The sequence below is a fragment of the Musca domestica genome, unplaced genomic scaffold (assembly GCF_030504385.1).
Source record: "Musca domestica strain aabys unplaced genomic scaffold, Musca_domestica.polishedcontigs.V.1.1 7, whole genome shotgun sequence".
Lineage (NCBI taxonomy): Eukaryota > Metazoa > Arthropoda > Insecta > Diptera > Muscidae > Musca > Musca domestica.
In genome coordinates, this window is record NW_026712383.1 from 17,908,215 (window position 1) to 17,924,937 (window position 16,723).

Sequence of the window (16,723 nt, forward strand, 5' to 3'; positions counted from 1 at the left end):
TTTCCGGTGAATAATGTCGCTTAAATCATTAAAATACCGAATATCGGGAGGTGTCGTTATATGGGGGCTATACGAAGACGTGGGCCTGCATAGATTTTCTGTCATAGATTGTAATATCCATTCAAAAACTAAATTTGAAACAATTCCTTTGAATAATGTCGCTAAAATCATCAAAATACCGAATATCGGAAGGTACCGTTATATGGAGGCTATACGAAGACGTGGACCTACATGGTCCATTTTCAATACCAAAATTCCTGCAGATATAATATACATTCTGATTAAAATTTTATCAACCCACACAATTTCGTTCGGAAGCTGGAAATTGACGCTAAATCGACATAGAATTTTAAGCTGATCAAAAATATATATATACTTTGTGGGATCTAAAATATATATTTCGAGGTGTTACAAACAGAATAACAAACTTAATATACCCTCCATACTATGGTGGAGGGTATAAAAATTATCAATATCGGGTCACCTTTTGGTACAGCCCTTGGCTATATTTTTCCTTTTTGGCCAATCACTTTTCATAAAAATCACGAATCCCATATCCCTTGGCACAAAAAAACCTGTCTAAAATATTTTCCTTTTGAATCCCTATTAAAAATGTGTTCAAATTTTTAAATTTCAAATATTTGTAATTGAAAAACTTTACCCAACTAAGCACGTCATGCCGATGTCATTCAACACCTTCAGGTGTCACAACTTTGAAATAAACGTAAAATTTAATATCAACAACTTTCAAACATTTCCCTAAACTAAAACAAAAATGACTTCACCCTCTAACCGACAGCACATTAATTGTGCAGTGTGTGCTGAGCTCACCCTTTCAGTATTTTTAATGTGCAAATGTCATAACAATTTCCTCTGGATGAAGTTAACATATTTGACCGCAAACAAAATGTCAACTGACACTTTAGACAACCGAACGAACGAAGGAACAAGCAATCAAGCAACCACCAGGTACCAGCTTTTGTCCAACCACCTACCCACCCACCTAGCAATCCCTAAGGTTGGCTCATATTACTCACCATCCACAGCCATAGCCATAAAGTAGCACTGTGCCACCACCTCAAGCAGCTCGACAGCAAAATTCCATTTTCACTGCTGCCGTATTATAATTTTACAATTAACAAAATTAGCAATTAAAATAAAAACAAACTTCGGGCAGGCGATATAAACATTGAATTAAACCCACGAAACTCTCCACGAATAGTATCAAATTTCAAATAAAATGTTTGTTTTCAAACCACATGACCCTATAATTTAACAAAAGGGAAGGGTGCTGTTGCTGCTGCTGTAATAAGACCACCACCACCATCACCACCCCATTTGCTGCGATGTTCATCATCATGCAAAAGAGCCTGGACTGGTGCTGCAAATCGTTCAGTGTATTCGGGGGTGTTCAATTGAGGCGAACAAGAAATATCCAACAACACACAAAAGAGGTGTACATTATAATTATGTCACTCAAACAAAAACAACAACAACACAATAGCACTCACTTCGTAACGACAAGCCAATTTTATTTCTTTTTGTAATGCAAAGTGCAAAAGTTTATAAATTGCCGAAAAAGCCAACAAAGACAAGCGATTTATAAAGTAGAGCAATTAAAATCCAACACTTTATATAAAAAAGGAATTGTCAACCCCAAATCCCTTCGTTCAAAGTCAACCCCAACAAGTATGCTTTAAAATCCATTTAAATTAAACCCCTTGGTTAACAAGCACATTCTTTGAAAAAAGCCTGTCCAATTGATGTAACCAATTTTTTGCGCTTTATCTATCATGAAAATCTTATCTAAGCTGATACAGCAAAGAGCCAGTCACTTGTCCAACCACCACCCACCGACTTAGTTCGTTCCTGAAGCATACTTTAGGGCAATGATTTGGTGTTATTAAGTAATGCCTGCTTTGGAGGTGTGATAAGTCATTTTGAGTCATGACAATGATTTTTTTGAACAAGAAGAAAATTTGTAGGTAGCTACTTATATTTCAGATCCATTTTAAATCCATCTTAATAATACATTCATGTGGACTATCAGATTTCAAAAACGTGGTTTTTTTTACGAAATTTGTTCGAAGAACTACAGGTCCTCTAAAAATGGATTTTTAAGAATAATTTCTCAAGGACTATTGGATCTATCAAATGCGATTTAAACGTGGAGTTTTTAGACTCAGAATCAGAAATGTGGATTCTTTAAAGAATATTTTCTTAAGGAGTATCAGACTTTTAAACGTAAATTTTGTCAAGAATATCTTTCGCAAGGATTATTGAATCCTTCAACGCGGATTTTTAAAGAATAATTTCATGATTTGAATCTCAGATTCTCATACGTGGATTTTTTAAAAATATTTTATGAAGGACTCTCAGATTCTTAAACCTGGATTTTTTAAGAATATTTTTTGAAGGACTCTCAGATTCTCAAACGTGGATTTTTTAAGAATATTTTATGAAGGACTATCAGATTCTTAAACCTGGATTTTTTAAGAATATTTTATGAAGGACTCTCAGATTCTCAACCGTGGATTTTTTAAGAATATTTTTTGGAAGGACTCTCAGATTCTCAAACGTGGATTTTTTAAGAATACTTTTTGAAAGGACTCTCAGATTCTCAAACGTGTATTTTTTAAGAATATTTTTTGAAAGGACTCTCAGATTCTCAAACGTGGATTTTTTAAGAAAAATTTTTGGAAGGACTCTCAGATTCTCAAACGTGGATTTTTTAAGAATATTTTTTGGAAGGACTCTCAGATTCTCAAACGTGGATTTTTTAAGAATATTTTTCGAAAGGACTCTCAGATTCTCAAACGTTGATTTTTTAAGAAAAATTTTTGGAAGGACTCTCAGATTCTCAAACGTGGATTTTTTAAGAATATCTTTTGGAAGGACTCTCAGATTCTCAAACGTGGATTTTTTAAGAAAAATTTTTGGAAGGACTCTCAGATTCTCAAACGTGGATTTTTTAAGAATATTTTTTGGAAGGACTCTCAGATTCTCAAACGTGGATTTTTTAAGAATATTTTTTGGAAGGACTCTCAGATTCTCAAACGTGGATTTTTTAAGAATATTTTTTGGAAGGACTCTCAGATTCTCAAACGTGGATTTTTTAAGAATATTTTATGAGGGACTTTCAGATTCTTAAACCTGGATTTTTTAAGAATATTTTATGAAAGACTCTCAGATTCTCCAACCTGGAGTTTTTAAGAATATCTTACAAAGGACTTCCAGATTCTTAAACATGGATTGTGAAGAATATTTTATGAAGGACTCTCAGATACTCCAACCTGGAGTTTTTAAGAATATCTTACAAAGGACTTCCAGATTCTTAAACATGGATTGTGAAGAATATTTTATGAAGGACTCTCAGATTCTCAAACATGGATTTTTTAAGAATATTTTATGAAGGACTCTCAGATTCTTAAAACTGGATTTTTTAAGAATATTTTATGAAGGACTCTCAGATTCTCAAACGTGAATTTTTTAAGAATATTTTTTGGAAGGACTCTCAAATACTCAAACGTGGATTTTTTTAAAAATATTTTATGAAGGATTCTCAAACGTGGATTTGTTAAGAATATTTTATGAAGGATTCTCAAACGTGGATTTGTTAAGAATATTTTATGAAGGATTCTCAAACGTGGATTTGTAAAGAATATTTTATGAAGGATTCTCGAACGTATTTTTTTAGAATATTTTATGAAGGACTCTCATATTCACAAACGTTGATTTTTAAAAATATTTTATGAAGGATGAAGGCGATTTTTTTGAGAATATTTTATGAAGGATTCTCAAATGTGGATTTGTTAAGAATATTTTATGATGGATTCTCAAACGTATATTTTTTTTTTGAAAATTTTATGAAGGACTCTCAGATTCACAAACATTGATTTTTAAAAAATATTTTATGACGGATTCTTAAACGTGGATTATTTAACAATATTTTATGAAGTACTCTCAGATTCTCAAACGTGGATTTTTTAAGAATATTTTATGAAGGACTCTCAGATTCTTAAAACTGGATTTTTAAGAATATTTTATGAAGGACTATCAGATTCGCAAACGTGGATTTTTTAAAATATTTTATGAAGGATAATCAGATTCGCAAACGTGGATTTTTAAGAATATATTTTAGAAGGACTCTCAGATTCTCAAACGTGAATTTTTTAAGAATATTTTTTGGAAGGACTCTCAAATACTCAAACGTGGATTTTTTAAGAATATTTTTTGGAAGGACTCTCAGATTCTCAAACGTGGATTTTTTTAAAAATATTTTATGAAGGATTCTCAAACGTGGATTTGTTAAGAATATTTTATGAAGGATTCTCAAACGTGGATTTGTTAAGAATATTTTATGAAGGATTCTCAAACGTGGATTTGTAAAGAATATTTTATGAAGGATTCTCGAACGTATTTTTTTAGAATATTTTATGAAGGACTCTCATATTCACAAACGTTGATATTTAAAAATATTTTATGAAGGATGAAGGCGATTTTTTTGAGAATATTTTATGAAGGATTCTCAAATGTGGATTTGTTAAGAATATTTTATGATGGATTCTCAAACGTATATTTTTTTTTTGAAAATTTTATGAAGGACTCTCAGATTCACAAACATTAATTTTTAAAAAATATTTTATGACGGATTCTTAAACGTGGATTATTTAACAATATTTTATGAAGTACTCTCAGATTGTGAAACGTGGAGTTTTTAAAAATATTTTATGAAGGATTCGTACACGTGGATTTTTTTAAAAATATTTTATGAAGCATTTTCAAACGAGGATTTTTAAAGAATATTTTATAAGAGGTTCTCAGACTCTCAGAAGTGATCAGCATAAAATTCTATGTCGATTTAGCGATTTCAGTCTGTGGAAATCACTCTAATTTCCGAACAAAACGAAGTAGGTTGATAAAATTTTACTCAAATGTATATTATGTCTGCAGGACTTTTGGTATTGAAAATGGGACATGTAGGTCCACTTTTGGTATAGCCTCCATATAATGGTACCTCCCCATATCCAGTATTTTGATGATTTTAGCGACATTATTCACCAGAATTGCTTCAAATTTGGTATTTGAAGTTGGTAATGGATACTACAGCCTGTAACAGAAAATTGTCTAAGTTTGATACAATTTGCTAACAAAAACTTCATAAATGGTACTAAATTTTTGAGACTTTCAAGGATTTCCTTTTTCGGAGAGAATATGGGAAAATGTTTACCTTACTCTTCAAAACTCTTCAAAATCTTTCATTTTGAGTTAGTAGAGGAGAATATTAGCAAAACCATTGCACATGGACCCACATTTAATTTTTCGGTTTAAAACTATTCCAACGTTTCCATATATAAACTCTAGAAAACGACGGCGACTACAAAATTAAATTTCAGGATTTCAGCCTATTATTTTTCTCTATTAACAAATTTAGAACCATTTAGTACATTTAAGTACGAATTTCCAAATGTATTTCATTCTTTTAACTACAGACACCAACCGTTATCGCAAATATAAAATTTCACGGTTTTCTTTAAAGACGACCAAAATTCGTACCATTTAGTACTTTTCGTACAATTGTAATACACACCCCATACCTCAATCCCAGATATTAACAGAGACCCCAGTATCAAATTTCAGGATTTCAGCTCTATCCCTATTTTTCGTAACCTTTAATCTCGAATTTCCAAAATTCCATTGCTGCATCTATGCTGCACTCTATCATTGAATCTTATTCCAAATTTCAGAATTGTGTCTCATTGTCCAATACAAAGTATTAAAATTTTATTATATTTTAGTACTTTTTGTACCCTTTTAGTACGAATTTCCAAACACCCAGCCATATCACCTACGCCTACGCACCGAGACAGACTCCCGTACAAAATTTCAAGATTCAGCAAGGAAGTAGATATATCAGTCAAGGTATATTAGACCTTTAAACCTTGGTTTGTTAAGAATATTTTTGGAGGACTATCAGATCTTCAAACATGAATATTTTCAAAATATTTTCTCAAGGACTTCAAACGTATTTTTTTTAATTTTAATTTTTTAAGAAAAATGTCTCAAGGACCAATTAGGTATTTAAAGAATATATTCTAAAGGTCTATTAGAGCTTCCCTCTATTTTTTGGTAGTATTTTCTCAATGATTTTCAGACACTGGATGTTGATTTTTAAAAATATTTTTTCACTACAACTTCAAACGTGGATTTTTCTAATATTTTCGTATGGACCAATAATCGTGTTTTTTTGAAAATATTTCTACTAATATTTTTCTTGGATTATTTGACCAATTAATGCGGATATTTTTAATATTTGACCAATAATCGTGTTTTTTAGAAATATTTTTTCAAGGACAATCAGACCAACGAATTAATAATATTGTCCGAAAAGAGATTTTTTTCACTCTATACGAAATTTAGAACCACTAAGTACTTTTCAGATAAAAATAGGAAGGATTACCTAAGCCACCTCCATATCTCAATCCCACATACCGACAGAGACCTCAATATCAAATTTCGAGATTCTAGCTTTATCCCTTCACCGAATATCCAATTTAGTATTACTTCGAACTTTTCGAACAATTATACAACCTCCATATTATCAGATCAATAATCGTGGATTTAAAAAAAATCAAGGAGAATCAGAGTGGAAATCTTTAATTTTTTTTAAACTACGATATCTTCAAACTGGGATAAAAGCTTCTCAAAGGAGATTTTTTTTCAAAATTTTTCAAGAGTTAGCCGACCGATAATATGGATATTTAAAGAATATTTTTGGAATATTTTCACACAAAAAATATAACATTTTCAAAAATTTTTTTTAATCATTTTTCAATTTATAGTCATTCATACACTTGGCAGCAAGCTGTGTTTTGCTGGTTGTCTGTAAAATATATAACTATTTAAAAATTTATTAGATCACGTTTAATGTTTAAATCATTTATTATAGCATTTTATTGATGTGGACACACGATATTTATGTACTCTCAACACTTTAAATGGTGAAAAAAAAACGGCCACAAGCATATTGCGATATGAGAACGAAAAAAGAAAAATCCATGCTTAACTGACAATATCTGCCTTCCCCTTTCAACCAGCCATCGCTAGCCTGCTTGCCTTATAACATGGTCGCTGACACCGCACCAGCGGCTAAAAACAGTCAGTCGTCAATGCAATTAAAAAGCCATAAATTTGTTTTGCCATAATTTCATAAAGTCCAACAAGCCCAACCAGCGGCAATCATTTAATAATATCACTCTCTCTATCTCCATCTTTCCTCTCTTTTGTCACCTATAAATGATGGGTTTTTGGGGAGAAGGCAAAATTGTGGTAAAGAGAGAGGGGATTAATTTGCCGGCTTCCATATAAAATGAAATTTGCAACAGTTCCAAAAAATTGTGTCTGCTCTACACTTGTGTCAAACGACGAACACCAACACACACACTTCCTCCTCCACATGTATGTTAGTATGTATGTATGGTTATTCATTTATTCTGTTCATCATCTCAGCACCACAATAAATGACCCGGGGCGTAGCCTTTGGGTGGGTGTTGTCAACATCTATTGCCTTTGCTTGGAATATGCGGTGCAGTGCAGCTCTCTCAATTTGGCTTAAACTCTATTTAAACATGTCAGATTAATTATCACAGAAGCAAACTTGTCATTCATTAGAAGTTGAACATGTACGTCAATGTGACACTAAATATGGCTGCAGGATATTGAGTGGAATGCCTAAAATGCGGATTTTTAGGACAATATTTTGGAATATTTTACGATATGTCAAACATCTAGAATGTTTTATAAAAATCATCAAATATGGATAAAAATTACAACTTACTTGGTTTAAGAACAAAATTCCAGTCATATATTTAAAAAAGTTACATACCTGCAATAAAAAAATATAGATATTTATAAAAAAATTAAATTAAATATAAAAAATTTATAAATCAAAAATAAAAGTAAATTAAAAATAAATATTTAAATTAAAATCTATGATATGCCAAGCTCGTGGGTTATTAAAACTCCAACCCAGGTTTTAATCGACGGATTTTATAAAGGGCGACAACCAGAGATATGGCTGTGGATTTTATAAGGGACCAACTGAGGCCAATAAGAAATAGATTTTCAATGACTTTCAGAACACAATTTTTATAGCGTATGTTTTAAAATGCATTTTAGAGTTATCTCTTCATGACCTTCAAAAGCTATTTTTTTAAAATATTTTTTCAAGGACTATCAGAAATATCAACAGGGATATTTTAAAGAATATTTGTTAAGGACAATCAGAACTCTAGGTGTGGGTTTTTAATAAAAAATGTTTTTCCAAAGAATATCAGAAATACCAACTTTTTTTTTAAGAATTGTTAAGAATATTTTTGAAAGACTATCTTCAGATCTTCAAACAGGGATATTTTCAGAAATATTGTCTCACGGACTTTAAACGTGGATTATTTTTTAATATTTTCCGACGGACTTAGAACGTCAGCCATATGGCTAGAAAAGGGTACATATCATTTGATACGGCCAAAATGTGCCTCATCGAAATAACGGTTTAAGACCCTAGGTCTCTTTGGACCAAATCCGTTTCAGGACATTTGGAGTCGATCTAGCGATGTCCGTCCGTCTGTCTGGCTGGCTGGTGCGCACGATAACTCTCGAAGGGAGTATCCTTCGAACTTATAGCCTTTCTGGTACCTCTCCCACAATAGTTCGAAATTTAAAAAAAAATATTTTACTGCACAGAAAAAGAAAGGATAATCCAGTTTTGCTCCAACTTTTCAAGTCGTAGTATTTTCACCAGCCCTAGGTCATATGTGAAAATGGACAATATCGTTCCACTCCATCAAATATATCCCCCACAAAGGGTCAAAATGTTGAATAATTTTAACTCTTATAAGATGTGAGGTAAGATTCCGATTGTCTCAAAATTACACACATAAAAATATTTTTATTTAACCACGGTTTGGTGTGAGACCTCGGTCCACTCCTTCTGGTGTATCCACCACAAAGGGTCAAAATTTTAAATGTACATGAAATCAACATTCGATTCAGTTCAGACTTGGCACATCTCAATATTTTTCAATCGACACAAGATCTGTTATAAAGATGGTAGAGATCGGACCATTCCTTCTGGTACCTCCCCCACAAAGGGTCAACGTTTTGAATAACTAAAACGATTATAAAAGCCGTAATAAGCATCCGGTTCTTTTCGTATTTCACACATCCCATTTTTATACCCTCCACCAAAGTATGGAGGGTATATTAAGTTTGTCATTCCGTTTGTAACACCTCGAAATATACAGCATAAAATTCTATGTCGATTTAGCAATGTCCGTCCGTCTGTCGGTCTGTGGAAATCACTCTAGCTTCCGAACAAAATGAAATAGGTTGATAAAATTTCACTCAAATGTATATTATGTCTGCAGAACTTTTGGTACTTGAAAATGAGCCATGCGCCCCCATATAATGGTACCTCCCGATATTCGGTACTTTGATGATTTTAGCGGCATTATTCACCGGAAGTGTTTCAAATTTGGTATTTGAAGTTCGTATTGGATACTACAGTCTAAGACAGAAAAATGTCTGTGCTGGTCCACGTCTTCGTATAGCCCCCATATAACAGCATCTCCCGATATTCGATATTTTGATGATTTTACCGACATTATTCACCGGAATTGTTTCAAATTTAGTATTTGAAATTCGTTGTGGATACTACCGCCTATGACAGGAATTTCTCTGCGCAGGTCCACGTGTTGGTGTAACCCTCATTAAATGGTACCTCCATATATTCGGTAGTTTGATGACTTTAGCTACCTTATTCACCGATTTTTTTTATGTTTCGCATATTGAATATTGATATTGAATTTACCCTAAAAAAACGTCTATATTCGGTATTTTTAGGATTTTAACAGAATTTTTAACGGATTTTTTTGAAAATGCTAAATTCGTTCCGAATTGTAGAGGATATTCAAAGTTCTCGTTTTACTTGTTTTTATATATTTTCTTAAGAACAATCAGACCTATCGACTTGGATTGTGATAAAATATTTTCTCAAGGACAATACGCCCAATGTGGGTCTCTAAATATATATTTTTAAGGAAAAACAATCCAATCGACTGGAATGTTCTACAAACATTGTTCGAATGACTATCAAACCTTCAAATGTAGATTTTTTAATCAGACCTTTAATTATATTTTTTTTTCAAAAGTGTGTTTCAAAGGCTATCAGTATTTTATATTTATTTTTAATATTTCTTAACAATTTTTTCGTAAGGACTATCAGATCTTCCAATATTGATTGTATTTACATATCAAGATTCTAGCTTCAGCCGTATCGCATAGGCGTTGATGAATCAGTCAACCAAATTTAGTACATCTTGGTACTATTCGTTCACGTAACAATTCATTTCCCAAAACCACTTCATATCTCAACACTACACACCAATTCTGACACCAACACCAAAATTCGGATATTTTACTCTATCCGTATAATTAAAACTAAATTTTGTACCATTTATTACCTTTTGTACTATTGTAGTACTTATTTCCAAAAATAATTCCAAATTTCAAGACTTCGGCCAAAATATAATTTGTACAAAATTTAGTACCATTTAGTGCACACTAGTACGAATTTCGAAAACTCTCTAAATAGTCCATTTCTACACTTGCACAGTAATCCCAATTCCAAATTTCAGAATACATACATACCACAATCCTACACTCAAAATTTCCAAAACTAGCTCCATATCTCAATCATACAATCCCATAGAAATGTGATTTCCAAAACTCCAGCACTATGGGTTCAACACAATTCTAATTCGTGCCCATTTTAGTACCATTTAGTACACATACGAGCACATTTTCACAACAACCTGCATCATACAATCCAATAGAAATCGTATTTCCCAAAATCAGGAATGTTGCTCTGCTGTATTTTGGCCCATTCCCGGCGAAGCGCTTGCTTAAGGTGATCGACACTTTGGTATTTTTTAGTGCCAACCTTGTCTTCCAAAATACTCCAGACACAATACTCCAACGGATTGCTATCCGGAGATTTTGTTGGACATTGCGCGCTGGAAATGAAGCGAGGAACCTCATTTTGTAACAATTCTTGGGATTCAAGTGATGAGTGCGATGGGGCTGAGTTCTGTTGGAGTGTCCAAGGTTTGCGGCCAAAATGTTTGAGTGCCCAAGGCTTTAATACACCCTCCAGAATAGTTTCGCGAGAATATTCGGCATTTATTCTGATGTCACGGTCGATTAATGCGAGCGTAGAGCGACCATCGGCTGTTATGGCCCACACCATCACCATGGCCGGCGATTGAGTTCTGGTAGCCAACCGAAGGTGCATATTTTCAGCTAACCTCTTTGGCAAGTAAACACGATCATTTCGTTTGTTTACAAACTGCTGGGCAACGAATGTTTTCTCATCGGGGAAACCCACTTTCGGCGAAGCAACTCTTTAGATCTTTTGAGTCTATTTTCTTTCTGTTGCGGTGTAAGTTCTTGCACTTTTTTGAATTTCAATGGCTTTACCCCGAGCACATTTTTTTATATTTGTCGAATGGAATATTGCGATATGTTCAGCTCACGAGCCATTTTTCGGGCACTGCGACGCGGGTTTCGATTAAGTCCCTTCTTTACTTTTTGAACCACTTCTGCTGATGTTGTTGTTTTCTTCCGTCCACTTCCTTGACGTCGGGCTACGCTACCAGTAACGAGCCATGGTCCGAGACATAAACGAGCGATGGTACAAGACATAAAAGATTTATTCACATATAAATGCTGGAGTGCTCTAAAGATAGCCACTTGTGGTTCTTCAGCCAAATATAAAGAAATCTCACTATTAAGCTTGAATTCCATCACGAAGAAAAGTTTTTCTGGAAAATTCTTACCAAAATACTTTTGCTCGTAAAAAAATATAATGAACTGTCACTGGAATAATTTTAACAGCTGTCGGACGAGTGGCTTAGAAATGACAGCAGTCTATAGTTGGTTGCAGTTTTTTCATTTCACCCTGTATAATGGAAATAAATGTATAGTTTATTCTGAGACTTATAGTGAAATTTGGTCCAGAATATTTCCTTTTTTGTCACTTTCTGCCTTAAACGAAGTTTTATGTTACTTTCATATATCGATTCGAAAAAAGAGCGGAGAAAAAAAATTTCATCAAAAATGGGAAATATTTTCAGTTTTTCTTTTTTAAAACAAATTTTCTTGATATATTATGGAAATATGTATATAGTTAATTCGGGAACTTATAGTGAAATTTTGTGTAGAATAATTCCTTTTTTAACACTTTCGGTCTAAAACGAAAGTTTATGTCACTTTCATACATCAATTCGAAAGAAGGGCAGAAAAAAAAAAAACCATCAAAAATAGGAAATATTTTCCCGTTTTCTTTTTTGAAAATATCCGATATATAATGGAAACAAGTATAAATGTTATTCCGAGACTTATGGTGAAAATTGGTGTAAAATATTTCCGTTTTTTGACACTTTTGTCTGAAATGATATTTTATGTTACTTTCCGGCATCAGTTCGAAAAAGGGGCAGAGAAACAAATTTCATCAAAAAATAGGAAATATTTTCGGGTTTTCTTTTTTGAGACAAATATTTTCTTTATATATAATGGAAATAAATATATAGTTTATTACGAAACTTATAGTGAAAATTGGTGTAGAATATTTTCTCTTTTGACACTTTCTGCATTGAACTTAATTTTTTGTCAGTTTCATGCATCTACTCGAAAAACGACCGAGGGCAAATTAATCCAAAATATGGAAATATTTTGAGGTTTTTTGACAGAGATCGTTCATTTCTAAAGTAAAATTTGATGAAGAATATTAATGTATTTGACGATCATCCTTTAAAAATGAAGTCCGACCTGAACCCTAAATTGTTCGCAATTTTTGTACCCACTTGAGAATTACGAAAGAAATCGGTATTAAACCACCCCCCGATACTCTCAATTCAAATACTACGTCACAGTAATACATTTGTAATAACACACAACAACAACGAAAAACATCAACACAATCCATCCATTATTAATAACAACTGCAAAAAAAATAACAACCACGCGAAAAAAATCCATAAAGCAATTAAATGTTACTATTTATAGTTGAAAATACTTGAATATTGTTGTTTTTTTTTTTTTGTTTTCATATTTTTTTGCACGGCATATTGAAATAATTTTTTCGAATTTTAATACGGCCGAACGGCAGGCCGACTTAATGGTTTGGCGTGATAAAAAGGAGATCGAACATTCCTCGATGATGAATATAATTGTGTGTGAGTATGAACACCCTCTCCCAATCCCACCTCCCCCTTTTTATTGGTTGCCGGTGATGATGTTTGGCCATAATTCTGTTTGCACTTTTGGCATAATTATCACAACAGCATTACCACCACCACCAAATCCGGGCCACGTACCATGACGATGACGACGACGACGATGGCGCTGACAATGACGACAGCGACAATGTTGCACACACATGTATTCACATACACATGTTGTGTGTGGTGCTCTTTTTCGTTTATTTTGAAAATATTGAAAAAAGAAGAATAAAAGAGTTTTAAAATATATGTAAATTATTGAAAATTTATTGTTTACACATGTGCGGCAATTGAGGTAGTCATCTTGTTTTGGATGGTGTTGCTGTTGTTGGTGGTTGTGGATGAGTTTGTGGTGGTTTGAATTGCACGACCCATTCATTCAAGAGTTAGTGTGATGCAACACAAAAATAATTTTCAATAATAAATATAGATTTCGGCATCGATTATGAATTATTGGGTGTGAAGGAGATTTTAATTGGTTGCTGTTTTGTAAAGCTGTCCTGACATGTGGTCTGACATTTGGGTCGGAATGGATGGATTTTTTTGGGGTGAAATGGTAGATATGAGCAATGTGATGCAAAAATGTGCCTAACAAGTTGGAATGAGTCAGTGGGTCTCAGCAAATGCCCATATATACATAAAGTTTTGAATTCAGAAAAAAAAATTAATAAAAAGTTGGATTTGAAAATCTGTACTATAAGTGTACGAAAAGTACTATTTAGAATTAAATTTTATATAGATTGTATGAAAAGAGCTACAATTTGCGAACATTTGTAAAGGGATCAACTTGAATGTGTAGTGTTTAGATAAGGAGCTGGATTTGTAAATGCGTAGCATATATTGTACGAAAAGTACTAAATGGTACTAAATTTTGGTATCGGGTTACTGTGAGGGTGAAACCTTACGATATGAAGTTGGAATTGGAAATGCGTACTGTAAAGTGTACGAAAAGTACTAATTTTGTGGGACAAAGTACGATTAGAATTTAAAGCCTTAAGATATGAAGTTGGGATTGGGAATTTGTGCTGTAAAGTGTACGAAAAGTACTACATTATGTAAAAAATGCTGGAAAAGAGTTTGAATTATAAATTTTGGGTATATTTATAGAGCTAGAATCCCGATTATGGGCACATAGGTAGATAAGTGTTTTTTTGGACAGTTATACTAATAGCTGGACAACTGTTGTGCACTTAGAGGACCATAATCTTCAAATTTTATAGGTAGGTAACTTTTGGGTACTTCTTTTGAAGATTCATACTAAAAAGGCCTAATAAAGTACTAAAATAGTGTTTTAAGTTAAAATTCTGTTCTTTTTGAGTTGGAATCTTCAAATTTGGCATGGCAGTAGAGACCTGAAGCAGGATATTTGCAACTGCGATGTTTGTGGAAATTCGTACTAAAAATATTAAAAAATACTAAATGTTTTGCTTTTTTAGTCAGAAATTTCGGTGAATATTGATACCAACAGGGAATTCAATATCAAATTTCGGGATTCCAGCTCAGGTATAGTACCTATTTTCAAATGCTCTAACTCCTTAAATATTGACATTTCGGGGTTCTTAGCATCGTTTTGATTGTAGATATTTGAAGAGGAAAAATAGACTTTTTTAAAGCATATTTTAAAATGCTCATAACTCCTCAAATATAGACATATCGGGGTTTATAGCATCGTTTTGATTGCAGATATTTAAAGAGGAAAAATAGCCTATTTTAAAATGCACATAACTTCTTAAATATTGGTTTTTAGCATCGTTTTTATTGCAGTTTCTTTATCTCAATCTCAAATACATATAGCATCAGTAATCGAAATATCAAATTTCAGTATTTTATCTCTATTCCTCCATCTAATACCAAATTTTGTGATATTTATTGCTTTTCGTACTAATATAGGACACATTTCTAAACCGACTCCACTTCTCAATTCCAGGTACCAACAGGGACCTCAATATCAAATTTCTGGATTTCAGGTGTGTTCCTTCACCCAATGCCAAATTTGGTACTATTTAGTACTTTTCGTATAAAAACAGAACGCATTTCCAAACCACAACCATGTATCCATTCCATATACCAACAGAGACCCTAAATAAAATATCCGGATTTCAGCTCTATCCCATTCGATACTTTTTCGTACAATTATAGCACACATTTCGGCACCAACTCCACATGACCAGGCTATACATAAACAGCGACCGTATCTCCTAATCCAATATCAAATTGTACCAAATACCGTACTATTTAGTACTTTTTGTACAGTTATAGTACACATTTCTAAGACCACCTCAATATCTCGATTCCAGATACCCGCAGAGACCACAATATGAAATTTGAGGGTTCCAGCCCTATACCAAGTTTGGTACCATTTAGTACCTTTCATGCAAATAAAGGATACATTTCAAAACCACTTCCAAATCTTAAACACAGATACCATTAGTAATTTAAATATCAAATTTCAGAATTTTATCTCTATTCCTTCACCCCATACCAAATTTTGTACTATTTAGTACTTTTTGTACAAATATAGGACGAACCACCGCCAAATCTCAAACACAGATGTCATCTGTAATCAAAATTTTAGAATTTCGTCTCTATTCCTTCACCCAATACCAAATATGGTACCATTCAGTACTCTTCGTAAAATATAGTACATATTTCCGGTATCACCTCTTTAACTCAATTATATATACCAACATAGACCTTAATACCAAATTTCGGTATTCCAGCTCTATCTCTTCACCCAATTCCCAGGTTAAGTACCATTTATTACATTTCGTACAAATGTGGAACATATTTCCAAACCATTACCAAATCTTAATCACAGTTCATCATTCAGTATCACAGATACATCATTCTTATCATCATCATACTTTTCGTACAATTATAGCACACATTTCCAAAACCACCTCCATCTCTAAATTCCAGATACCAACGGAAACCTCAAAATGAAATTCTATGATCCCGGCTCTATTCCTTCACCCAATACCACGTTTGGTACTTAGTATCAAATTTCAGAATTTTATCCCTATTCCTTTACCCAATAGCAAATATAGTAACATTTAGTACTTTTCGTACAATTATAGTAAGCATTTGCAAAGCTACCTCCATATCTCAATTCCAGATACCAACAGGGACTTCAATATCATATGTGAGGGTTTCAGCCCTAACCCTTCATCCAATACCAAATTTAGTACCATTAAGTACTTTTCGTATATTATGGTACGCATATCCAAAACCAGTTTCTTCTCCCAACCATAGACATAAACAGTGACATTCATACACAATTTCAGGATTTCAGCCCTATTCCTTCACCCAATACAAAATTTAGTACCATTTAGTACTTTTCGTACTAATATAGGACGCAGTTCAAAAACACAGCCAAATGTCAAACA

General features: G+C 33.0%; 1 protein-coding gene across 1 annotated transcript in view; it reads right to left on the reverse strand.

The window, feature by feature from the left end:
* LOC101889035 (centaurin-gamma-1A) overlaps positions 1-16,723 on the reverse strand; it is a 575,535-nt gene that overhangs the window by 101,349 nt on the left and 457,463 nt on the right. The gene's annotated exons all lie outside the window — the stretch shown is intronic.